This window comes from Lutra lutra, chromosome 14 (genome assembly GCF_902655055.1).
Source record: "Lutra lutra chromosome 14, mLutLut1.2, whole genome shotgun sequence".
Classification (NCBI taxonomy): Eukaryota; Metazoa; Chordata; class Mammalia; order Carnivora; family Mustelidae; genus Lutra; species Lutra lutra.
Genome location: NC_062291.1, coordinates 63551196 through 63576544, shown reverse-complemented (window position 1 = coordinate 63576544; position 25349 = coordinate 63551196). Strand labels below are relative to the sequence as shown.

Sequence of the window (25349 nt, the reverse complement as noted above, 5' to 3'; positions counted from 1 at the left end):
CCACTTTGGACCCCTTTCCCCACCACAACAATCCCAGGCCATGTGGCAGCCTAGACGGGCTTCTACAAGGCACTGCAGACAGCCTGGACCAGAGTGATCACCTTTGGGTCACCCAGCAATCCTCTCCGTACCTTTGTGCTATCAGTGTTCACTGCCTCGCCCGTGGCCCTCACCTGCTAAAACCCTTCCTGGCTCATCTCAGTGTCTTATAAAGAGCCTTCCAGATTCAACTGAGGCAGACGGGCTTCCTCCACTCCTGGCTTGTAAGAATTATTGACGTATGTGTTTGTTTCCTGGACAAGGTCAATTGAACAAGTGTACAAGAGGCACTGTCCCAGATGCTTGGGGTGAGGAGCGGACAGACAGGGGCCTCTCCCTGAGCTCCTGACGCCAGGCTCCTGAAGACAAGGGCTCTGGTGGATGTTGAGTGTAACCCTCCATCAATATTTGCTGGTCTTGCCCTGTACTGTGTCTTTCCCCACACCAAAGAGGACATCCTGTGCTGGTTTTTCTGACCTGAGGTGTAGCAAGTGAAGTCCATCGTATTTTTCAATTCATTGCATATTATCACTATTGCAAAGCCCTCCTCCTGCTTTAGTTTCATTTCTCTCCTTCACCCCTAGTTCTCACTCCTCTCCTTTTTCCCCAAACACATCCATCCAGCTTGTTGAATATAAACCCACGTATCCTGAGAAAACAGGTCGTACTGTTTGCGTTTGTGGTTTGTAATCTACATTAGTCTTGTGCTGTCGATTTTATTTAGAAGTTCCCCTTTACTCAATACTGTGTTTCTAGGATCGACTTACATTATTGTGTGTACCTGCGTCACTGCTTCTCACTGCTGCGTCGAGTTTCACGCTGGCATCTCCCACATGGTAGTCACTTGCTTCCCTCCTAATGGACACAGAGGTCGCTTCCGACCCTCTCCCTGCCCACCTGGCTGCAGCCAACATTCTCGTACACTACAGCCCTGACAAACTGCAGTGACTTCCCCAGGACGTATACCCAGCAATCTTTGGGATTGCCAGAGCACAGGTGGGCCCACACAGACTGAGTTTAAGTAAATACCACCATACTGCTTCTAGAATGGCTGGACCATTTATACACCTGCCAGCAATGAGCCAGGGTTCTCTTCTCCCTCCCAGCCTCCTCAACACTTGGTATTGTCCAGAAGGCCAACTCATCTCCCTCTCTCCCTTCCAGAGAGGAACTTCTAGGCTGTGGACACCTCTCTCCCAGGACCAGTCTAACCTCAGCTGGAAGACCTAGTGAATTTTCATGTTTTCATATCACTCCTTCCTGGCCTGTCTCCCTTGCCTGGCATGAAAGTTCCTTTTATAATTCCCTACCCAGTTCTCACGAAAGGGACCAGAAACCTAAAACCCTCCTTCCTTATCTTAAGAACGCCACTGGCTTTTCAAAACTAAGCCTCCTTTGTTTTTCAACTTAATCTGAAATAAGCCTTTCTTATGTTGTCCCCCCACCCCTTTTGCTCAGGCCTCAAACCCTCACTGGCCATTCTGGGGTTTTACTCCAGGAACGGCCCCTGAGAGACGTCGCTTCCCCTGCACCTGTGGGTGGGCTTGGGGCTGCAGACCTTCCCCGGATGTTATACCCATCCCAAAAGCCAGCTTTGGGATTTAGCTCTGTTTCAGCGGTGGGCTGGAGCCTTGTTTGCAAACGGAAATAAGTTGGGCTCCTTTGCTGGGGATAATTACAGGGAAAAACATCCTACCTAATACTGTCAAATTTTGGCTTGATGTGTTCAGTTGACAATGAATCATAACTGTTCTTCCACACCTTACGTTGCTGGTGTGAGCTGGTACTAGAGTCTTACACCTTGCCTCGTTCCAGCAAGGCGTAAACATGGCTTGAGGTCCTACGCCGGCTACATGTTATATGTCTGCCTGATTTCTCCAGTTTCACCATGAGCTCTGGGAGGACAGCGACGAGGGCCTTCCCCTCCCTTCTTCTTGATGGAGCCTGGCCCTTCTCCGCAGCCTCCCCTGCCTTCCTCCCCAGAGCTTTGCACTTAGCAGGTGCTCAGTAAATACTTGTTGGGTGGTTGACTCAGGATTACATCTTAATCCATCATCTTCAAAGGCTAGAACCAGACCTATTTACAAAACAAACAAACAAACAGTCCTTCCTTATAAAAGTGGCATTACCTTCTTACCCTCACATGTGTTCATTTTACTCTCATTTATTGCTTTTTGGGATGGGGGTTCTTAGGGGAGTGACTCGGAGAGCCTCTTTAACTTAAAAGAGGCATAATAAATTCTGTCCTTTAGAGAAGCCTGGATGCCTGTGTGTGTCCCAGAAGTGGGTTGGGAGCACAACATTCTAGATGGTTCCTCCGCTCTCCCCCACCCCCCGCCTACAGGACTCGCCTTCCATAGCTGTGTGTGGTATCCTACAGATCATCATTAAATAAACAGTCCCTTGAAAACACAGCATAAAAAAAAAAGTACTGTCTATGTATTGTATCAGGAGAGCTAAATATTATGGAAAAGGCCAAATATTTCCACTGTGTTAAGAAAATAAGAACCCAACCGCATGGAACTTCCCACTCAGTGGGCACAAGATGCAGTGGAGACTTCAAAAGGAGGAAGAATGATCTAGACAGCGTGAGTTGCAACGGGTGAGTGCACATGGGAAAAAGGGAGAGAGTGTGTACCCCACATGCAGCTGCAGACGTCGTGCCAGCGCCGTTCACCTGGGGAGTCGATCCGTGCACCCCTGTATGGCTCACGGCTCCCCCAGGCAATGGTCCAGCTGGGGTGCGTGCAGGGGGTGAGGTAAGAGGCGGACCAAGAAGGGCAGGACAGAAACCCTCTTTGTTCTCCCAAGACCCGACAAGAGACTGCCCGTCCTCCGTCTTCGGTGAAGAGGGACACTCGTGGTGGATGGCCCCCTGGGCTCTGGGCAGCGTCGCAACCCGGGAGGCACCCCCTCCCCAGCCGACATGGGAGAGCTGATGATGAGACTCGTCCTGGCCTCTCCAGCCCAGCTCTCTTCACCAGGTCAAGCTTTCCCAGGAAGCTGGGAACGCTGCAAGGCCAGGAGGCCCGACTTTAACTGGAAGGATACCAGGAATCATCTTGCTTTTATTAAAACGTGAGGCTGGGTTATCCCAGGGCCCCCCCCAGGGAGGGCGAGGCTTCAAAGCTGACCGTGTTCCGAGCGGCTGGCCTGCCCACTTTAATGAGCGGGGGGAAGCTCATTTGAGGGGTGGCAGTAAAATCCTCCCCCGACCGGCAATGTGAGAATGTTGTTCTCACACCTGAGAATGTTGTCCGTGAATCATCAGCAAGAATTGTAGGGGTGGAGAATGGCCTCCGGTTCCTTTAGCTCACTGGGGACCTGGCCCTCTCCCTGCCTCGGGCGCTCTCTGTCCTTAGCACCAGCCTCCCCTCGCTGCTGGCTCTGACCACCGACATGAGGGCGCATCGGCCCGGCTGCCCGGCTCTGCTCAAAACGGAGGAACAGCGGACACGGGTGGCTTGTTAGGAAGACTGCCTTCCCTCAGTCCCCAAAGATGTCCCAGGCCCTTGTGCCCTCCTCTGGGCCCTGCCAGGCTGGTGACCACGGTTCCTAGCATTTGTCCAGTTCTGTGCCAGGAACCGTGCAAAACTCTGCACACGTAGACCTCCACGGAAAGCTCACACCAGCTTCTACAAGGCAGGATAACTCTTATTATCTGTGTTTCACAGACGAGGAAACAGAGGCTCCAGGAGGCACAGGAATCTGTGCCCACAGTCACACGGACAACACGGGACAGATCTGGAATTCAAACGTACGCTCATGCTTTTCAGCAAGCACTGCCCTCTCTCTCCCAGGCCTATGCAGAGGAGGCCAGGCCACAGCTCTACCCTCAAAAACGGCACAGTTTACTAGCAAAGAGAACACTTCCCCGTGTGGAAAGATAATTCTCAGGCCCTGCGGAAAGGGGTACCAGAAAGCCCATGGGGTCCTAGGTGAGGCTGTAAGGAGCTGGTGATGGCCTCACCATGTGCCAGACTCTATGCTACAGGCTTTGTACCCACAACTTCCTTTAATTTTCATAGCAACCCTGTGAAGTTCATTTTACAAGTACAGGACTGAGGCTCAGAGAGGTTATGCTGTTTGCCCACCGCCACACAGCTTACACAGATGGTGGAGCTGGGCTTGAACTCACATGTCTAATTCCAAGGTGCATTCTCTTGGCCCGAAACCATGACAGAGGCTCCGTTTTAGGGAAGGGGTCCGGAGGAAAGACCTTGAAGGCGGGTAAGAGGTGAGGAGGGAGATAGGAAAGAGTGAGCCTTCTGGGCTGGGGCAAATAGAAGTCGAGGCGGTCCTGGGGACCTGTAGGCAGGACACCAGGCCTCCCCAGGAGTGAGCGAGTGGCCCAGGCTTTTTCTGCCACCATCCCAAATGCGCTGTTTCCATATTACTGCTGATGACATACAGTGGCTGCTGAGGGCCAAGTTTCCTTGGTCCTAGGGAGGCAACGCCTCCCCCCACCCCCGCCCCTCCCCCACCCCAAGCTCCCTGGGTGATTCATTAGATGTGGTCATCCGTAGTGGGTGTGGACCTGTCAGGATGACATATTAACCACGGGATATCCTTGTTTGGAAGGAACCGGATTCATCCCTCGGTCACTTCCGTGCCCTCTGTTTCTCTCTACCTCCTGCCCAGTATGAAATACTCCCATTTTGTTGGCGCCCCAGACTCCTCCTAACAGCATCTTCTAGTTACCTAATGCTGCCCATATAAGCCCCCTGCACCCGCTCAGCCAGGCTGGCTCCGTGAAAAGCCTGCAGACGTCCACTTTCTCCTGGGATCTTCTTTCATTCATCCAACAAACATTTATTAAGGACCCACTGTGTGCCAGGCCCCATGTTTGGAGCAGCAGGTTCCTGGGTGGATGAAAACAATTACATACCAGCGGAGGGAGTGCTCACAGGCTGGCTGGGATGAGTGGCACTAGTGAGGGTGACGTGCCGCTATCGTCGGAGATCAGGAACCGGCTGGAAAGGGACAGGGTGCTCTGAAGCACGAACAGCTCTGCAGATTTGGAACGAACGAGAAGGGCATTTTGGGCAGAAGGAGGAACATTTGGCAAGGGTTCAGTGGTGGGAGGGAGCGTGGTGTTTCAGGGGTCTTCACCACAACCCTGTGCAAGCAGTTCCTCATTGTTATTGTGATACCTATTTTATAGGTAGTTGGGATGAGGCCCAGAGATGCCCCATCTCCTGAACTTAGGGCAGGGCCTGCTTTGTCAGTAGACCCTGAACAAAAGTGGGCCTGGGCTCTGATGTGTGTTGGGAGGCACCGGAAGGAAAGTGTGCTCACCAAGGGAAAAGCTGCTAGGATCAGGAGCCAGTTCCACTGAAGTCCTGGGCTCTTCTCTGTTTCACAATGCCAGCGTGTTCCCAGTAGGTCTGAAACTATCTGATTGCAGGAAGGAGCCGGGGAGCTCAGTGGGGGCCTGGGATTGGGCTCTGGGCTCGGTCTGTAGAAAGTACATCACCAAGTGGAACCTTCTTTAAGAAGACCTGAGAGGCAGCCTTGTGCAATAGAAAGAATAGAAGTTTTGGAGTCCATGGGACGCCTGGGTGGCTCAGTTGGTTGGGCCGCTGCCTTCGGCTCGGGTCGTGATCCCGGCATCCTGGGATCGAGTCCCGCGTTGGGCTCCTTGTTCTGTGGGGAGCCTGCTTCTCCCTCTGCCTCTGCCTGCCACTCTGTCTGCCTGTGCTCGCTCTCTCTCTCTCTCTCTGACAAATGAATAAATACAATCTTTAAAAAGAAAACAATCTTTAAAAAAAAAAAAAAAAAAGAAGAAGTTTTGGAGTCCAACAGACCAGGCCGTGCATCTGGGTTTCCATCCCTGTGACCTTAGGCCAGTCTTGTGACCGCTCAGACCCCAGGTGCCCTTGCTTGCAAAGTGGGAGTGACAATACCACGGATGTGCCAGAGTGCCTGAGGAGTTGGGTCAGGAGTCCACCACGGAGTGAGGCCCGAGCAAACGTAGACCTCTTCATTGGCTAGATTTCCTGAGATTCCAGGTATACAAAACAGGTCAATTTACGACTTAATTTACAAGAGGATTTCTTGTTTTGTGAAAAAACTTGCTGACGATTCTTTTGTATGGAGAGCTCCTCTTACCATTTGAAAAATAAAACAGTTGGTTATAGACAACTGTGATTTCCCCAGGAGCCCTCCACTTCGTACAGAAGTGAACTACCTGTGTCAGCGCTGACCCGAAGGGAAGTCTCTAGGGGTGACTGCAGGGCTCTGTTCTCCATCTCTGACCGAAAAGGCTTGTGCATGACTTGGGATGATGATGTCACCCTGCTCACATTTACAGGGGACCCGGGGAGGAAGGAGAGAGCGTGCTTCAGATCACAAGCCAGCTTCCAAAACTACCTGGAAGGGGATTGTACTTGAGGAGGCATAAATGTGTTGGGTTTTTTGGTCCAAGAGATCAGTGGGCCACGTGCAGGCAGCGAGGTTGGTTTGCGTGGGAGCGGGTATACCAGGTGTCAGGGTTTGGGCTGCCTGGAAGCTCAGCGGAAGTCAGCAGCGTGAGGGCTACACACACGCTGGGCACACTTCCACAGCATTCACGTATCTTCGGATGCACGCCTGCAAGTTCAGGGTCTAGGAAGTGTAGAGGGAGGGAGGCGGGGAGAGCCTGCTTCCCTTCTGTCTTCTCAGGGTGTGCGCACCTGGCAGGGTGGGCTGGGCTCCAGTGGACCCTGTGGGAGAGCGGGACACAGGGAGGGCAGCCTGGGTGGTGGCAGACCCAGGACTGGTCACAGGGATCAACCAGAGGAAGGGGGGGAGGTTAGCCTTGAGCAGAGGAGGTGCTGGGAGAGAGGGGATATGAGATGACCTCCAGTAGAAGAGTTTGGTCTGTTCTCCGTGGCCCAGGCGCAGAGCTGGTGGGTCCGGCAGGAATGAGCATGAAGCAGATTCAGATCAACGTAAGGAGGAACATCCTGATGGTCTGATGCCCAGAGATTGAACGGATTGATTGCCTCCCTGATAATGTCTCCATCACCGCTGGAGATAGGCAAGAACAGGGCAGGGCTCAATGACCTTTTGGGTTCCTTTCTGGTCCTGAGAGTCTGATTCTCTTGTTCTGTGATTGGCCAACACTGTTCCTTTCCAGTTGTGGTTGACATTCAGGGGACAGTGTTTTTGCTTCCTCAGCTCCCCTGCTGAGACCCCCCATTCATGTCACGGGGAGAGCATCAGGACCTGGGGTTGGGGACAGGGTGGGTGGTGGTCCCTCAGACCAGCAGCCCGTGCTCAGCCTTGCTGAATGCTTGCTTGCCACCCCAGACCTCCTCTAGAGCCTAAGAACTTGTAGGCCCAAGGTCACAGAGCCTGTGGTGACCAAGCTGGACACAAAGCCCAGCCTCTGACCTCAAATTGCCTTCCCCTCCCATCTGACCCAGCCTGTGTGCTGGAAGCTGGAGTTGTGGGCAGCAGGGGCCAAGCTCTGGCATGCCACAGCATTCCTTGGTTAAACCTCCCCCAGCCCTGGAAGTGCCCAGAGCACAGAGAATGTTAAAAGTGGAGGGAGACACCCGCGGCCATATTCCAACTCCTCCCTTTCCCTTGTCTTCCCATTTTAAAGACAAGGAAACTGAGGTCTGAAGGGTGAGAGAAGTTGGCCAAAGCCACTGACAGAACCAAATTCCATCTTTGCCCTCTCTCCTTCTGAGCCCCACTGGATGTTTCCTCTGTCCTCTGCACGTTTCTACAAATGGAGGAGAGCATGTGGTTCTGGAGGGTCCAAGGGTGAAAGGTTTCCCCGGAGAGTGCCCTATCAGGCACATTCCGCAAGGCTTCAAGCTTTCAAAATAGCCTGGCAAGCCTCTGAGTTTCTTCCTGAGGGCCTGGCGGGGGTGGGGGGCACCAGCTGGTTGAGGACGGCAGGCGGGAGCACTCCCGGGTGGGGACGTCGGGTGTGAGTGCTGACATGTGTTTTCTCATCACTGCAGTTGTGAGTGTGGCCTTGGCACACTGACTGGCCTGGCTGGGCTGGTCCAGCTGAGGCCCGCCCCCTTACCCACTTGCCCTCCTTCCCTCAGCTCAGCACCCTCTGCAGGCTGCCTCCTTTTCCCTGGGATCCCCAGGCTCCCTCAGCTTTCCAGGAGTCGGGGAGGCATAATATAAGGCTCAAGGCTATGCTGTAAGCTGGAAAGAACACAGGGGGTGGAATCGAAACCTACCGTCTCCTGGCTGGGTGACCTTGGGGGAGGCACGTACCCTCTCAGGCCCTCAGCATCCTCTTCTATTAAATGGAGACACTGCTCATGCCCGGAGCTCCTGTATGTGTGGCTGCCTCCAGCATCGAGCCTGCTTGGCACTTGCCAAGGATGGCTTCTCAGGTGCCATGAACCTTGCAGTACTCTGTGGCTTGGCCCACCAGCACCAGGATCTCAGCCCTTTAAGGGAAGCATTAAAGCCAGGTGGATAAAAGCCAGGGCAAGGAATGGCCCCTTCTTAGACAGAGCCAGTTCTGCCTTAAGAGTACTTATGCAAAAAGGACTCTCCCGCACCTTGTTCTTCTCCCACCTCCCTTGGCCTAATGTTCCAACGGGCGAACCTAGATGCTCTCGCTCTTGGGACAGTTGCAAAGAATTTAATTCCGAGGATATCCTGGAACAACTTGATGGATACTGCCAACAATGTCTCTGAACATACAGCTTGACACACTTCTGTGAGTTTATCCCCAGGATAAATTTCTAGCAGGGGAATTGGTGTGTCAAAGAGTTTGCATTTCTCATTTTAATGTATGTTGGCAAAGGGCCCTCCTGAAAGAATTCGCATCCCTCCTACAGCGTAGGAGACGTATCTGTTTCCTCATACCTTCCTCGGCACTGGGACCTACCAAATGTGAGTGTTTTGCCAGTCAGCAAAAGAAAAATAATGTCTTGTAGCTCTGATTTCTTTTTTTCATCGACACATGGGGTTGAGTCTCACTTCATGGATTGGCCATGTGGATTTCTTTTTTGGTAAATGCCTATTTATGTTCTTGGCCCATTTCAAATTTTTCTGTCGGGTGGCTTAATCCACGGGTGGTGGAATGGTCTCTAAGGGGGCTTGGAGGCACTTAGATCCCTTTCCTCTGGGGTTGTGAGCTGGAAGGGAGCCTCTTTGCCCCCCACCGAGCTGTCCTGGGTTCACTCTGAGCTTCTTGGGGTTCTCGCTGTTAACAGGTGTAACATTGCGGCTCTCCCCTCCACCCTGATGCTTGGAGGGGGGGCGCATCTGGGCAGAGAGCACGTGATCTTACGGCTAGGCTGGGGGTTTGCTGCTGGACCCGCTGCCTCTGTATTTAGGGGAGCAGGGTGCATGCAGGATGCGGGGGAAGAACCCGTCTGTGTGTACGGATGTATGAGAGCCCCGGAATTTCTGTGGGGGGCTTAGGCCACAGGGGGTCACATCAGCCTGGGAAGCACCCCATTAGAGAGTATATTCGAAATAAATTCACTAAAGTTGCTTTTGCGTATAGTAGATACAATAAACAGAAGAGTTTGGTTGTCTCTTTCCCGGAATAAATAGGTGTAAACATAAAAAAGAAGGATGAAATCAAGAATAAAATAATCGGAAAAAAAAAAGAATAAAATAATCATAGATTCACCACTTGCCCTTGGAGCCGGCCCACGGTCGTAGTGAAGGTGGGGCTCCCTGCTGGGGCACCGCCCCCCACCGGGGGAGGAAGCCAGGAACGAAAGGGGTGAACCACCATGCATTGGGTGTTTGCTGCAGGCCAGGTGTGGGCTAAGTAAGCCCTTTGCATGCATTTCCCCTTTAGTCTTCACTCAGACTGGCCAAAGCAGTTTCCTCAGTTTATAAGCAAGGAAGTGGAGACTCTGAGAAATTAGATAAGTTGTGCAAAATCTTAGATCAGGTAAGAGGCAAAGCTAGCATTTCATCCCAGCAGCTGTCGGACATCACACGTGGGGCTTCCGAGTCTCTTCTCCCCAAACCCAATTCCTCGGTTGACGCTGGAGGGTGAGTCCACACATAGGGTGTCTGGAGGAGCACCCCAACCCCCAGTCCCCCTCTGCAGCCCAGCTGGCATCTTGGAAGACGGGGCTAAGAGGGGCAGGCCCTGATTTGGGGCTCTGGTGTGCAGCCTGGGAGGGCTGGAATCTGCAGCTCACGCCTTTCCCTGCATGGGCCTGGGTGTGAGCGAAGATGTGGGGAGGGGGCCTACTCCCTAGAGGTGGGCTCTGGCCAAGTGAAACAGGCTGAGGTCAGAGGGAGGGGGCCACCCCCCCTCAGGGAATGCCTGGAGGACGTGACTTTGGGGGGCGCTGGGGGAGGAGGCCGGCTGTGTGTTTCTCCTCTCACCTCTGAGCCTGGGCCAGATGGGGAATCAGTGCGGGAAGCCAGCCAGATGCAGCCTCTGGCAGGCTTCCCCGGGGCGCTGTGCGTGGCTCTTCTCCAGCCGGCTTGGCAGGTCCCTCCTCCTCCTCCCTGAGGGGACCCCAGAGCAAATGACGTTCTGGAGTTGGCTGTGGCAGAGAAGGGGGTCTCCTCCAGCCTCACGGCAGGAAAGGGCAGGGAGAAGGAGGGTGGGGGCCCAGAAGACGTGACCTGGTACTCCCTTCCCTCATTTCAAATGGCTCTGGATTCTGAGCCAAGGCTGGGGGAGGCAGGGGAGGTTTATAAGGTTTGCTCTCAGAGCTGGACCCGGGGAGTGAATGGAGCATAAAACAAAGCCCTGGACTTGTAGTGCTTGGTCCCTCTCCTTTTCCAAAAGTTGCTTACACCTCATCTGCACAGAATGGCCCTAGGTGTCAGCCATCAGCCAGTGAGCCGCCAAGCACCCCATGCACTGCCAGGAACTGTGTTCCCCCCCAGTCCCGTCCCTGAGATCCGTTTCAGTCATTCCCCTGCATCCTGACTGGGTCCACCCAGGGTCGCCCGGAGATGTCTGGAGATTTCCCACTCGGCCCCTTACCAGACCCCATGCGTTTCCATACCCTCCTTCTCTCCTGACCAGCCTGACCTAACCTTATGTCTCTCTTCCCCCAGGGCCCCCTCCGTTCCTTCCAGGCTGCTTCATCCTCATCTCTCCCTCCTTTGGACCTTGGATCTCCCCCACGCCCCTTCTTCCCTCCCTCTCCAACCCCACCACTCCAGGGTGCCTACTTGAGAAACACTCCAGCCCTGACCTCTGCTTCTCTGCCTTCCTCCCTTCCTTCTCTCTTCTGCCTACATCATTCCCTCAAGCCCCAGAGCCAAGGACTCTCAGTGCACCTCCTGGTGCTCACTGCCTTGGGTGTCAGGCACCAGCCACCCCCCTCTTACTCCTGGCTCTCCACCCAGCTCAGGGTATATGTGCCCTCCACCACCGTCCCCTGCCAGACAAAGGTGACACCCTCACCATCACCTGGCTTACCTTCCTTTTCTTTATCTTTCACCCTTCCCCTCACCTCCAGCACCACCTCCTCCAGGAAGCTGGCCCAGCTTGGTGCCCCTCCTCTGGGTTCCCCCATGATCATGCGCATCTCTCAATCTAGCTTCCACAGCAAATGATGCACCAGTGCCGCTCTTCCTCACCAGTTTGGGAGCTCCCCTGGAATCAGAACTATCTTTTTTTTTTTTTTTTAAATTTTATTTATTTGACAGACAGAGATCACAAGTAGGCAGAGAGACAGGCAGAGAGAGAGAGGAAGGGAAGCAGGCTCCCAGCCAAGCAGAGAGCCCGATGCAGGGCTCCATCCCAGGATTCTGGGATCATGACCTGAGCTGAAGGCAGAAACTTTAACCCACTGAGCTACCCAGGCGCCCCTTTTATTTGACTTGGGGCCACCAGGGTCCCGTGCAGAGCCCAGCGACATGGTAAGCTCTCAATCCTTCTTTACTGGATGGAGCTGAATTTTATCAGACGACAATGCCAAGTCTTTATTGATGATCTACCAGGTGCCCAGTATCCTTAGATATTGTAGGGAAAATGAGGGAAGTCGAGATAAAATACTTGCTTACAAGGGGTCTATGACTCGGTTGAGGACAGTTCTGGGAATGGGTTGGAGGAACGGGTTCACGTGAAATTGGCAATCTGGGTCTTTGGTGCTGAAGGGATGCTGGAGCTGTATGTGCCCCTAAGGGTTTGGGGAGAGGGGGAAAAGACCCTGGGCTGAGAGGCTAATAGGCCTGGAATGGGGGGCAAGGGCTGGGTGGGACCAGATGAAAGGAGGCTAGGCCAGACTCCAGGGTCAGTCAGGATCGTGAACAGACAAAGAGATATGCTTCTAAAGGAGGTGAGCAGACTTCACCTCGTCCAGCAATTACTCTCCTGTGGACGCTTCCAGCATCAGATCAGGGTTAGCAGATTTGAAATGCAGTTTCTCTATCCTGGAAGCCAAACAGGAGCTGACTGTGTTCCCAGTTTTGCTGCTTGATTGGGAAAGTTTCACTGCACACCGGGCTCTGCTGGGGCCAGCGAACTCCGCAGGCAGAGAGAGCAGGAGGTTTCTGGTATCAGGTTTTCCACTCATCTGTGAAAGAGGACCTGGTGTCTTCTTACTGGGCCTGGGAAGCCAGGTGCATTCTAAGCCAGGCACACCTACTACGTGCCAGTGTTGGTGATCTGCAACATGGGGGTCAGAGCCCCAGGATTGGTCTTCTCTGAGACTGGTGGATGGGACCTGACCCTTACCTACACAAGCTGGCTGTGGGCTAGATGAAGGCGGTAGAGAGAGCATGGGGGCTGAGGCAGTCCTGGGAGGCTTCTAGGAGGCAGTGGGTCCTGATTGGGCCTTGAAGGAATTAGACACACTGCAAGGATGGAGAAATGGAGTCCACCTGGCAAGAACCCCTTAACTGAGAGTGACGTCTTTTCCTTTCCAATATTTTTTAAAACAGCTTTATTGAGATATAATTCACCTACTGTACAATTTACCACTTCAAAGCATGCAGTTCAGTGGTTTTTATTATATTCACAGATAACGTGTGGTCATCACCACTGTCAATTTTAGAACATTTCATCAGCCCTTTTTGGGGTAACCCCATGAGCAATCACTTCCTGTTTCCCCTAATGCCACCACCCACAGCCTTAGGCAAACACTCATCTATTACCATCTCTCCAGATTTGCCTATTCTGGGCATCTCACATAAATGGGATCTTATGAAATGTGGCCGTTGGTGTCTGCTTCCTTCACTGAGAATAATGTTTTCAAGGTTCATCCTTGTTATAGCATGTATCAGTACCATGCTACAGTATCAGTATCAGTATCCAAATAATATAACCGAATAATGTTCCATTGTATGGCTGGACACATCATTTTTTTAAAAAAAAGATTTATTTATTTATTATATATAGAGAGAAAGTGAGAGCGAGCAGGAGGAGGGGTAAAGAGAAAATCTCAAGCAGACTCCCCACCGAGCACAGAGCCTGACTGGGACTCGATCTCACGACCCCGAGATCATGACCTGAGCTGAAATCAAGAGTCGGATGCTCAGCCGACTAAGCTACCCAGGCCCCCTGTGACACATCATTTTATTTATCTGTTCATCAGTTGGTGGACATTAGGTTTTCACTTTTTGGTTATCATACATATTTTACAGTGCCGGGCCACTGTGAACATTTGCGTACAAGTTTTTATGTGGATGTGAATTTTCATTTCCCCGGGCAGATACCTTGGAATAGAATCGCTGGGTCATATGGTGATTCTGTGTGGTATGTGAGAATTTCTCTACATCCTTGCCAACACTTACTATTCTTTTTTTTTTTTTTAAGATTTTATTTATTTATTTGACAGACAGAGATCACAAGTAGGCAGAGAGGCAGGCAGAGAGAGAGGAGGAAGCAGGCTCCCTGCTGAGCAGAGAGCCTGATGTGGGGCTCGATCCCAGGACCCTGGGATCATGACCCAAGCCGAAGGCAAAGGCTTTAACCCACTGAGCCACCCAGGCGCCCCAACACTTACTATTCTGTTTGACTATAGCCATCCTAAGTAGACATGATTTGGTATTTCATTGTGGTTTTGACTTGCATTGTCCTGGTGGCCAATGATGTTGAGCTTCTCCTTGTGCTTATTGGCCCCTCATGTATCTTCTTTGGAGAAAAGTCCATTCAGATCCTTTGGCCATTTTTAGGTTGGGTTATTTATCTAACTATTGAGTTGTAAGAGTTCTTTATTCTAGATACAAGTCCCTTATCAGATACATGATTTACAAATATTTTCTCCTGTTCTCTAGATTGCCTTTTCACTTTCTTGCTGGTGTCCTTTGAAGCACAAAAGTTTTCAATCTTGATGAAGTCCAATTTATTTGATTGCTGTTTTTGGTGTCATATGTTAGAAACCATTGACCAGTCCAAGGTCATGAAGATTTGCACCTCGATTTTCTTCTGAGACTTTTACAGTTGTATCGGTCACACGGAAGTATTTGATTCATTTTTTTTTTAAAGATTTTATTTATTTATTTGACAGAGAGAGAAATCACAAGTAAGCAGAGAGGCAGGCAGAGAGAGAGGAGGAAGCAGGCTCCCTGGTGAGCAGAAAGCCCGATGTGGGGCTCGAACCCAGGGCCTGGGATCATGACCTGAGCCGAAGGCAGCGGCTTAACCCACTGAGCCACCCAGGCGCCCCTATTTGATTCATTTTGAGTTAACTTTTGTAGATGATGTGAGGGTGGGTTCCCTTCCAGTTTTGGATTGAGTCAAACTGAGGTCCCACCCACCCACCTCCCCAGTGGGGGAGCAGTGCTTTGCTCTCTGCATTTAGGTTTCAACTCAAATATCCACTCCCGAGAGAGGCCTTCCCCGGCCATGTGTCTAATGTAGCCACCGCCCCTGCTGCCAGTTTCTTTCACTGCACTTGGTTTTATCGGACCCTCAGAAACGATCGTATGTACGCCTGACGTTCCCCGTGCAAACTCCACGAGGACAGGCTGTCTGGCTCACTCTCCATCTGTCCAGCATCTACTTCAGAGCCCGGCCCTCAGCTGGTGCACAGGCTGTATTTGTGGAGAGCGGAAAACTGTTTGTTAAAGGGGCTGCTTTCCTGGTGGATTTTGCGAAAATTTTTTTTTTTCTGGCCTCAGAAGGTTGGAAGTTGGATGGCTGGGTGGGAAGGGGTTTTCCAGCAACATCCCAGACAGGAGGTCACTCATCTCCTGCCCTGACCATCCCATTACTTCCCAAGACAGCCCCTACCATCCTTCGGCCCCTCTGGCTGGAAGGTTCCTCCTGACATTAGGCAAAGACCCACTTTCCTATAATTTTCCCTCATTATCCACCACCGTCCTTTGGGTACAACTGCAGTTGAACCTCCCATATTTGTAGCCCTTTAAATGTAAACCAGCTGTCATGTGTCTCTTAAATGCCTTTTCTGGGTTTAGCACCTCTAATTCTTTCAGCTGTTCCTCCTGGAGCCAAAAAGGGCTGAACTCTGACCCCTCAGTCACTGATGTAGGTTCCGGGGAGGTGAAGATGGTCACAGGCCGCCAAAGAAAGCGAGACACAGCCATAGCTCAGGATAAACGAGCCCCTTGTTTTCTTTTCCCCCATTCGAGCTGGTGAATTCCAAAACTGGAGGCAAAACTTTCATCTTGCTAGCCCTCTTGAAGGCAGAGCTGACCGTTAATAGTACAGTTATACTATCATACTGCTTTCTGTTTAATATGTATTTCTCCCAGCTAGTTCAGTGCTGTTTTTAGTACGGTTTCACCATAGTGGTTCCCAACCTGTAACAACCAGTAGAGTCACCAGGGGAGCTCTGCCAACTACCCTTGTCCACCCCATCTTTCAAGATTCTGATTTAAATGGTATGTGGGGCAGGGGTGGGGGTGAGGCCTGGGGAGGCGGAGTTTTTAAAGCCCTCCAGGTGATTGTATGTGTACTCAGGGTTGCAGACCTTGGTGTCAAGGGCTCAACATTGAACCTGAATTCCCCTAAAACTCCCCAAGAATGAGCAAACGTTGGATTTTAGCAGAATAAATATTTAGGAGCTGACAGTAGCTAAGAGGACACAGTTATTTTATAAGATGGAAATTTTGCTTTTTTTTTTTCAAAGATTTTATTTATTTATTTGTCATAGAGAGAGAAGTGAGAGTGAGCACAGGCAGACAGAGCGGCAGGCAGAGGCAGAGGGAGAAGCAGGCTCCCCGCCAAGCAAGGAGCCCGATGTGGGACTCGATCCCAGGACGCTGGGATCATGACCTGAGCCGAAGGCAGCTGCTTAACCAACTGAGCCACCCAGGTGTCCCGGAAATTTTGCTTTTAATTATGAAAGCCATACATGGTCAAAAGAAATAAAATAGAAATATATAAAGTGTAAAGTGAAATTATTGTTTCTCCTTCTCTTAACCCAAATAACCACTTAACAATTTGCATTTTCCCCCAGACTTTTCAAGTGTGCATGCACATTCACATACACAAACCCCCATACACACACGTCTCCCCAAATACATCTAATCATATTGTATATGTACTCTTTTGTAATTTTTTTTCTTTTCTCAGTGTAGTGTGGACATTTTACAAAAATGATGCAGAAAGAGCCACCTTCTCTTTAACAAGTGTGTGAATCAAAATTCATTTGACCATTTTTAAAATCACCATTCAGTATTCCTTACTTTTTCCTTATTTTTACAATCAGGGCTGCCATCAACATCCTTATATCCATAAATACAACACGTACACATATATGCACACCTACACCTACACACACACACACACACACACACACTTGTGTGGATAAATTCTTAGAGGTGAAATTGCTGAGTCAAAGGCAATGTAAGTTTGGAATAGAGATTGCCAAAATGCTTTCCAAAATGGTTGTCCAGGCTGTCCCTTGCAACAAAATTCCTGATGACAGCTATTTGTCCCCTTGTCAAAGTCGAGCTTTGCTGAGCACAGTAGAGAGGAAGGTGTGAGAGTGTCAGATGGCGGGGAGGAAACACCGGGGTCATTTCCCCTGCGTGCTGTGTGTGGAGGGGACCACTGGCCTCCGGCCTTGCCCGGCTGCTCTGTTTCCCAGGAAGAGGAAGCCAAGCTGTGTGTGTTAACCTTTGCCTTGCTCTCTCGGGTGTGACGAGGGAGTGGGGCACGTTCACAGGATGTGTGTGTCCTGGTCAGTGGGTCCAGGTCAGTCATTGATTTGAGTGTGTGCGGAGTGAGAATCCTCATTTCTAACCTTTCCTCGACCCACTGGGCTGTGTCCAAGCCCGGCAGAAGCTCAGGAGCATGACCCTCTCTATAGTTCAGGAGAGGATATGTTTAAGGTTTCCAGGACTCTAGCTTCTGAATGTCAGGGTGCGTCTGGAGTTTTCTCGATTTTCATAATAGGGTGAGCCTCCTTCCCCTAGTCTGGGCACACTGCCACCCACCCCAGGGTCCTGGGCATTAGCCAAGATGTCTGCTGCCCATTTGCTGCCTCTCCATTGGAGCATCTGCTGGTGCAAGGTGGTTAGACCTGTCTGCTCTGGACAAGCTGGCTTGGGACCAGAGGGTGGTGGCACAGTTGGAGGGACGAAGGTACAAAGGTTCAACCGGACGCCCTCAGGAACTCTGGAAAGCGTGGAGTGGGAACCACGTCCAGAGCTCTAGAAACCCAAAGTGGGTTCCTTTCAAGACCCAGTGCTAATTGGTGTCTCCAGAAACTTCTAGGGAGGAGGCTCAAATTCCAAGTGCAAAAGACCATGCCAGGCACTCTGAGGGAGGGAGGATGGGAAAGGGAGGTCACATTTATTGAGCAACTGCGGTGTCCGGGGCACTGGCGGTGGGTTTTGTGTTCTCATTAATCCTCACAGTAAAGCAGCTCTTAGCATCCCTATTTTATGGCTGGTGAGTGCGGCTCGGAGTGAGTAACAGCTTTTCATGGAGTTGATGTGATGAACTCAGATCATGTAAAATAGAGTGCTGGTCCCCTGCAGACCTCCTTACGCGCTTGCCGCGTGGGTGACTTCAGGACTGCCGCCTAGCTCACCCACAGGCAGAGCCACCCCTAACAGAGCCGCAGATAGAAGCAGGGGGGCAGAGCCTTGGGGTAGGGAGTCTGCCTTGTTCCGGGCCATCTGGTGTAGTTATTGAAGAGGCTGCTGTGGTCTGACTATGAATTCAGAGCCACGTTTGAAGCCAAGCTCGGTGACATGCCGCCAGTACGACTAGGTAGACCAGTTAGTTACCTCTCTAGGTGTCTTCGTTTGTGGATCAGAGGTGGTAGCAGGGATTAACTGAGATGATCCGCATAAAGTGTTTAGCAATGTCTGGAATGCAGTACGTGCCCCGTGAAGTTGGCGTGGCTATTCGAGTTCTTCCTGATGAAACCAATAATTGGTGCGTATGAGAAAAAGTTTCTAAGAACAGTCTCTTACTGTTCGTCTCCTAATTCTGGTGGTCATACACACAGAGCTTTGACAGCAGAAACTTCTTTTAAGGTCCATGGAGGATTTGTAAATCCTGGGAGTTCCAACTTTAGACACTCATTTCCCCCTCCAGGAAATGTGAAATAAAGAAGAAAAAAAAAAGCCTCTGACCCAGAGGGGCCTGCCACAGCTCGCCCATCCTTTCCGCCGGGGGCTCCTGAGGGCGGCCATTGTTTTCCTAGCTCCAGGCGGCTGTCACTGTTTGCCCTTCTGCTGTCCCAGGCCAGCTCTGGATCCGTTGCCAGTGTGCCCGCGTGTGTGGGCGTGTGTGTGCGCACACGTGTGTTCGTCCTCGCCCACCTGTGTCCCTGTTTGCCACTCCCCACTCCCCTCCTGTTCCACTTCCTGGCGTCATGCTCCACGTCTCACGCAAAGGGAAAGAAGTTGGTTCGCACCTTCTCTCTTCCTGGGAATGTTCGTTGGGTGCTTGCCATGCGTCCTGTGTCCATCATCACATTTAATGAGAGACTCCCATTAGAAATCACACGCTGCAGCTGGGGAAACCCCGACTCAGAGAATTCAAGACACTTGCCCCAGCCCACACAGCACAGAAATGTTAGAGCCAATATTTAAACTCATCAAATGCCTTCAAAGCTGTCTTCCCCCTCCATGGTGCCAACACTGCCTTTGGTCCTTTCTGAGCCCCACGTGTTGGCACCCTGTGACTCCTTCTTGCGCTGTTTCCCTACTTGATTTGTCAGGCTGAGCTGGAAGAGCCTGGAGGTCGGGGGACGTTGCCTTGTCGTTAGCTTGGCACAAAACCAGGTACTAGGTAAGCACTCGCTCAATGTTTGTTGGTTGTTTTATTTCTTCCCTTACTTAAGGGACATTAAGTGAGCACCTCTTAGGCATAGTGTCATTCGGAGCTTTAGGATGCCATAATCTGCCGTCGGGGAGCTTCTGTGCTAATGGGAGATACAGGGTTAGCTCCTGAATCCTAACAACAACCTGGAAGTGAGGTAACAGCTGTTAGCCCCATCCGTAAGTGGAGCTGCAAGTGATACGGAGGCTTTTTCCAGACCGTCTTACCTACCCACTACCTTTCAAGTTAAATAAGGAATCAAGGCCGTGATCCCTGCAGACAACAGCAGGCACCCACACTGAGTGAGATGAGCACCCACTAAACACTCTCGAAGGTGTTTGATAAGGTACAGGAGCCCGCTCTCCCCTCTCCAAGCCCCTCCAAAAAGCCCTTTCTCCCAGGTGAGGGCCATCTGGTGCAGGCCAGCTGTGGTGGGGGCTATGTTTTGGTGACTGGTGGACAGGTAATTCTGGGAGAAACATTCTGCCAGCATACGCCCCGTCTCTCCCAGAGCCTTCCTGGGGTCGCGTCAGCTGCATTTACTGTGACTGGTGCAAAAACGTGAGGTCCAGCGTGACCCTGGAATAGGGGGGTGTGAGAACGGGAAAGGTTCCACCAACTGGTCATTAACCCTGTGGTCAACCTGAGTGTGTGCGCACTGGGGTGGGGGGCACCCTCCAGTCTAAGCTACTAGGTGGTGCTTGTTCCCCAAATCTGTAGCGTCACCATCCTTCCCACCCCTAGAACAAGTACCCACCCTAGAGGAGGGCTTGGAATTTTAATAGGGCCATACTCTGGGAGTGAGCAGAAACTTTAGCCAAGTAGCCACACACTATTAAACTTGATCTTGCCGACCGAGTTTTAGGTTGGCCAAGACCCTTGCACTGAACCAGATGTATTTGTAGTCTACCCTTGGCCACTGGGGATTTGCTTTTGGAGGTGAGTGGATTAGTCCCCAAGAGTTGCTGCTTTTGACCTCATTGGAGCTTTAAACCGCATGGATTTTCATGTGATAGACCCACCAGTCAGTCATCATTTCAGTGTGCCCTCTGGACTGGTGGGTCTGGGGAACACCAGAGCAGCTGGAGAAGACGTTTGCTGCCCTTGCTCTTGGTGGGATGGGTACATACTCAGCCATGTTAAATCTGCAGGGACATAACGTGTGTCCGGTGCTGGGTTGTTCTGAGCCAATAATTAGCAAATAAAGGCAGATACAATAACTGGCTAATTGTGGAAATCAGACTAGGAGCACTGCAAGAGATGGCTAGATGCTCGGCTAGTGGACCCAGGTCAGATGTTGGCTTCTGGGGCTTTCTGTCTGGGTGCGGCCAAGAAGAGTCTTTGACCCCATGGCCTTCACTGCTTACTATGGGACTCAGTGGGCCTAACTGGGAGGAAAGGGGGCATTGGCCCAGCCTTTGGTGTAGCCACTTGCACTGGGGGCAGCAGCCCTGGGGTCCTCTGCCTTGCCAGGTAGTTTGGACCTCAAGGATCAGTCTGGCCTGATTTGGAACTTACGTTCCAGGCCTCCCCTCCCTGGGGGACCTTTTGAGTGGGACCCTTTGAGTGGGACCCTTTGAGTAGAAAGTTAGAGCTGATTGATACCTTAGATGGGCTGGCATCATCTTCTTGGAGAATTTGGTATGATGAACGGCTCCCTCTGGAAGCCAGAGCGATGGTCATATCTCCAGATGTAAACTCCCCTTTACCAGCTGTGTTTATTCAGATTTCTTCGGTTCCTAATGTTAAGCATCCCTCCATCTAGAAGATTTGGGGGAGTTGAAGAGCTGGGTCCTGAGGATGTATTACGACCTCAAGGGCCCCAAAAATCAGTGACAGCCCCGCCTAGGGCAACAGGGTGCTGTGTCCTGGCCAGAAGCACTGTATATGCATTAGAATAAGGCACCCCCTTTTCTCTGTGCTTACAGCTTCCAGCCAAAGTGCACAGTTTGAGGTGCAGTGTATAGGTGAGATTTCAGTCCCTACTTGCCCCTTGGCTGGGCAGTCTTTGGGCAGTGAACAACTTATACAACTGTATGCAGCGGCCCTAGTCCTAGCCACCTGATGGACTATGGTGTGAGCAGGTGAAGAAAGATTGTCATTGAGTTTCCATTTGGCTTGGGGCCAGGGGTACCTGGCAGGGGTCCAGAGAAAATAAGACCTTCCTTAGTAAACGGAGCCACAGTGCCACGAAGATACACGGTTTCTTCCACAGTTCCTAACTCCTTTTGTCAGCACAAGGAGCAATAGGTCTGTACTGGCCCTTTCTACTTAAACATGTAGGCCTTCTGAGAATGGTTGGGCCATATCTTTGGGTCATTCTTTTGTTGCAGCCCAGGTCCGATTGTGAACATCCCTCTGTAGGAACTGGGCTGGGCTTCATTCTCAGTGCTCTGGAGTTAAGCCGTGGTCTGATTGGCATCAAGGCTGTTTACCTGTTGAAAGGAGTTGTTTACTCCTTTGGAGTTGTTGTTTGTTGTTTACTTGTTGGAAGGATTGGAAGCCTCAGACATTTCTTGGGCTTGTTGAGCTGAGCGGATGGAAGTTGGTCCAGAGTGGGTGGGCTGGCCAGACCAAGGCATCGTGGTGGGGGTCTGTTGAGAGTTTCCCCGGTTGTGTCTGTGGTGGGGACCCTCCTCTGTAGAGGATAAGCGGGGCAGGTGGATGTGAGACTCTGGAGCCACCTCTTTGACAGGAACCGGACACAGTTGCTGGTCATCAGCGAGCCCCCTAGATGCCTACCATCTGCCCGAAATGGCCAGAAATGGGGGAAATAGAATCCATGGGCTTTTAAAATCCAGAGTAAGGGAAACTCCACCCGGGAAACATAACCCCAAGTAGAGTGTGTGGAAGTAGGATGTTCAGTTGCAAACCTTTCTTGAGAACCAGCTGTGGGGTAACGTTATCTGGGCTGCTCCTGCAGCCAGAGAAGAATTTATCTGGGTCCCTGACGCAGGCCTGGTAAACAGAGCTGGCTGTCTCGGATGACCTCTGCCCTGTCCCCCTTCCCCTCCACCTGCTCTTTCTCGGGGGTTTATCGCTAGGGTTTCCCATGCCAGCAGGGCCGGCTCCGAGAGGCTTGAGAATCTAATGTGCGTTGGGGTTTGTGTGGGTTGGGCCGGAATTTTGCATTTGCCTTGCTCACCTGGAACAGTAATCTAGGAGGTTTAAGGTTTGGAGGAAAGCAGATGAACCCTTGCAAGAGGCTGCCTAGATGAAAGAATGGGGTCTGGAGACTGTGCCCAGACCTCTGGGCTTCTGTTTCCAGGGAGATCTCTGATCATTTCCTCAACTCAGGATTTAGACTGTTAGTCCAAGAGGGAGGCTGGGGGACCTTTGGTAAATCCTAAAGGTTTGGGGATACCTGGGTGAGGATTTATTTCCATACCGCAGCACCTGAGTCCCCACATGCTCACTCAGAGCATGGGAAGCAGAGAGCAAGCCTTTGCCCAAAATGGAAAGAAACGTGTTTTGAGGGGAAGCATGGCTGGGTTGCAGCCTGGTGGCTGTGGCCCGCAGGGCTCACGGGGCAACTTCCACCTCCCTGCCCTCTGGATTTTCTCCAGAGGCTTGCTTTTGGGATGGGTTCAGGTCAAGGGTCAGGCAGAGATGGTTCTCTGTGAAGGGAAAGGAGTTATGCAGGGGGTGAGAGGGTGCTCTGGTTGTGTGCTGGTGAGTCCTAGTCTGGGAATTGGGAGGTCTGGGCTCCTGTCCCAGCTCTGGCACTAATGGGGTGAGCACACCTGCTATGGTAACGAACATAGTGGGGACCCCAAGCTTGTGCCTACTGAATAGAGGAGGAGCCTGAGGGTCCGAGAGGCTGGGCTGATGTCTCACAGCCAATAGCGGTGGTCCTAAGAGGGAAACCCAGGTGTGACTGACTCCAGAGTGTCTGCCTCTTCCTTGGCAAATCACCATCCTGGCTCTGAGTTTCCTCCTCTGCAGATGGAGAGGCCTCCCAGCTGCCGGAGGCTGTGAGCCTATAATTAATTCTTCCTGGGAGGTGAAGGGAAGCCCCTAATTACTGAAGAGGAAGGAGCATGGGTCATGTTAAGCCCCAGTTAAGCCCTTCCTCCAGGCCCCGCTTGGTTGGCCGGGGAGAAAGGCTGCTATCTAATGGCCCACAGGCTCTCTCCTGGGAGGGCACTGCCGCTTGGGGCCTCCTTATAGTGTGTCCACCCAGGCAGAGGTCAGGAAGGCAGCACCTGGCCATGTACAGCATCTGCTCCCTGCCTGGGACCTGTGGGAAGGGGAGATGCAGTGGGAGGGGAGATGGAGCCAGTAGGATTTGGGGGTCAAGGAGCCAAGAGTCAGCAGGGGGAATGGGATGGGTTATAATCCCGGTGAAAACCCCAGAGCATCTGGCCACAGTCAATGAAGCCAGTTGTGCGTGAGGGTTTCCTCTGTGTTTCTCTGGTTTTATAGCATTCCTAACCACTGACTTCCATCTGGGCCCTGAGTTCTGCCTCTTCTTTCTCTCAAAATTGACATGACCCCCCCTCCCCATTCCTCTAGGTCCATCTCCTATGTAAGGGGCACACAGACTTTTCAGGCCACCCAGAGATTTATTAAGAATGATGTCTTTCAGTTCTGATTAAGTAGTTTGCTTTAAATATCGACACTCTGAAATTTACATGCAGAAAGATATCCTGTGTGGTCCAGAGCATGGCCATTGCATGCAGCTGGACCTGGGTTCAAGTCCTTTGCTCTGTATTTTACTAGCTGTGTCACCTCAGGCAAGTTATTTAACTTCTCTGAACCTCAGCTACCTCCTGTACAGAATGGATAGAGGTAACAATGGTAGCTACATCATCGATGGAATGAGCTAATGCTTCTGAGTGCTTTGCACTATGCTGGACTGAAGTGGCCATTACCTAAATGGTTCCTACCGTTAATTCTATGAGATAGATGTTTATATATGATCTAAAGCAAAGCACACCCCTATCTATTATAATCATAGTCAGTGGTTTATGTTGGGCTTGTGAAGATAGGGATGGCCTCCCACTTTACTTTCTTATTGGGGTCACATAAAACAGGTCATGAATACCCCATGTCCGGGTGGCAACCCTCATTCTTTGCTTTGCTTTATGACCCTCTCCTCGATTTCGGTTCACAGCAAACACTGTGCTGAGCGAGGTGACTCTGTGAGGGGGCTCAGGTGGGGGAGGAGGGGTGGAGGACTCAGAGCTCGTTTGCTTTAGAGGTTACCTGCATAGCCAGACATAAAGCCCCATACCCCTGTCTGCAAAACCCTTGCTGTGGCCTGCGCATTTGTGTCCCCCCAAATCCGTATGTTGGAGCCCTAGTCCCCAGTGTGGTGTTTGAGGCCAGGCCTTTGGGAGGTGATCAGGTTTAGATGACACCACGAGGTGGGAGCCCCAGGGGTGGGGTGAGTGTCCTCAGAGGACAAGGAAGAGACTAGAGCGCTCTCTCTCCACCACATAAGGTCACAGGACCAGGGAGACCAACTGAAAGTCAGGAAGTCGGTCTTACCGGAAACCTTGATCTTGAACTTCCGGCCTCCATAGCTGTGAGAAGTAAATGTCAGTCGTTTAAGCCACCGAGTCGATGGTAGTTTGTTACAGCAGCTGGGACAGACTAAGACAGCCCTGCTCTGGGCATCCGGGGACTTCAGCTACCCTGAGGCCAAGGGATCTTTGCTCACATTCCTTCCTTCTCACAGTGGCTGAGAGCCCTGGCTTCGCTGGCCATTTTCTTCTCACAGGTGGAGTCCCCCCAGACCTACTGAGTCAGAATCCCTAGGCAGGGACCTGGAATCTGCGTTTTTGTGAAGCCTCCAAGGAGATGCTGATGGGCACCCTGGTGAGCGAACCAGAGCTGTGGACACAGCTGCTCCGTCTCTTGGGAGGAAGGAAGCGAGGCAGGAGTCCCATGGTGTCTCAGTGTTGTCCTTGACACCAGAGAGATTGTGTGGCAGGGGACTTTCTCCTTCTTCAGCCAGCAGGCCTGCCCACCTCCTGGGCCAGACTGGCTTGAGGCACCAGCCATGGAGAGCCTGAGCCCCAGGAAGTGGGGTGACACTGGGAATGGGATCTTGGAAATGCCTTCATTTCAGACAAGTTTACAAATCTGACATGCGCCAATATCTGTCCTGCAAATGGGCCTCTCGTCCAGGGTGTCCGTTCGATTGTTCAGCGCAGCAGAA

At 51.7% G+C, this 25349-nt stretch overlaps 1 protein-coding gene across 3 annotated transcripts in view; it reads left to right on the top strand.

Annotated features, from left to right (window-relative positions):
* Positions 1 to 25349, top strand: part of SH3PXD2A (SH3 and PX domains 2A) — a 236766-nt gene that overhangs the window by 27711 nt on the left and 183706 nt on the right. The window lies entirely within an intron of this gene.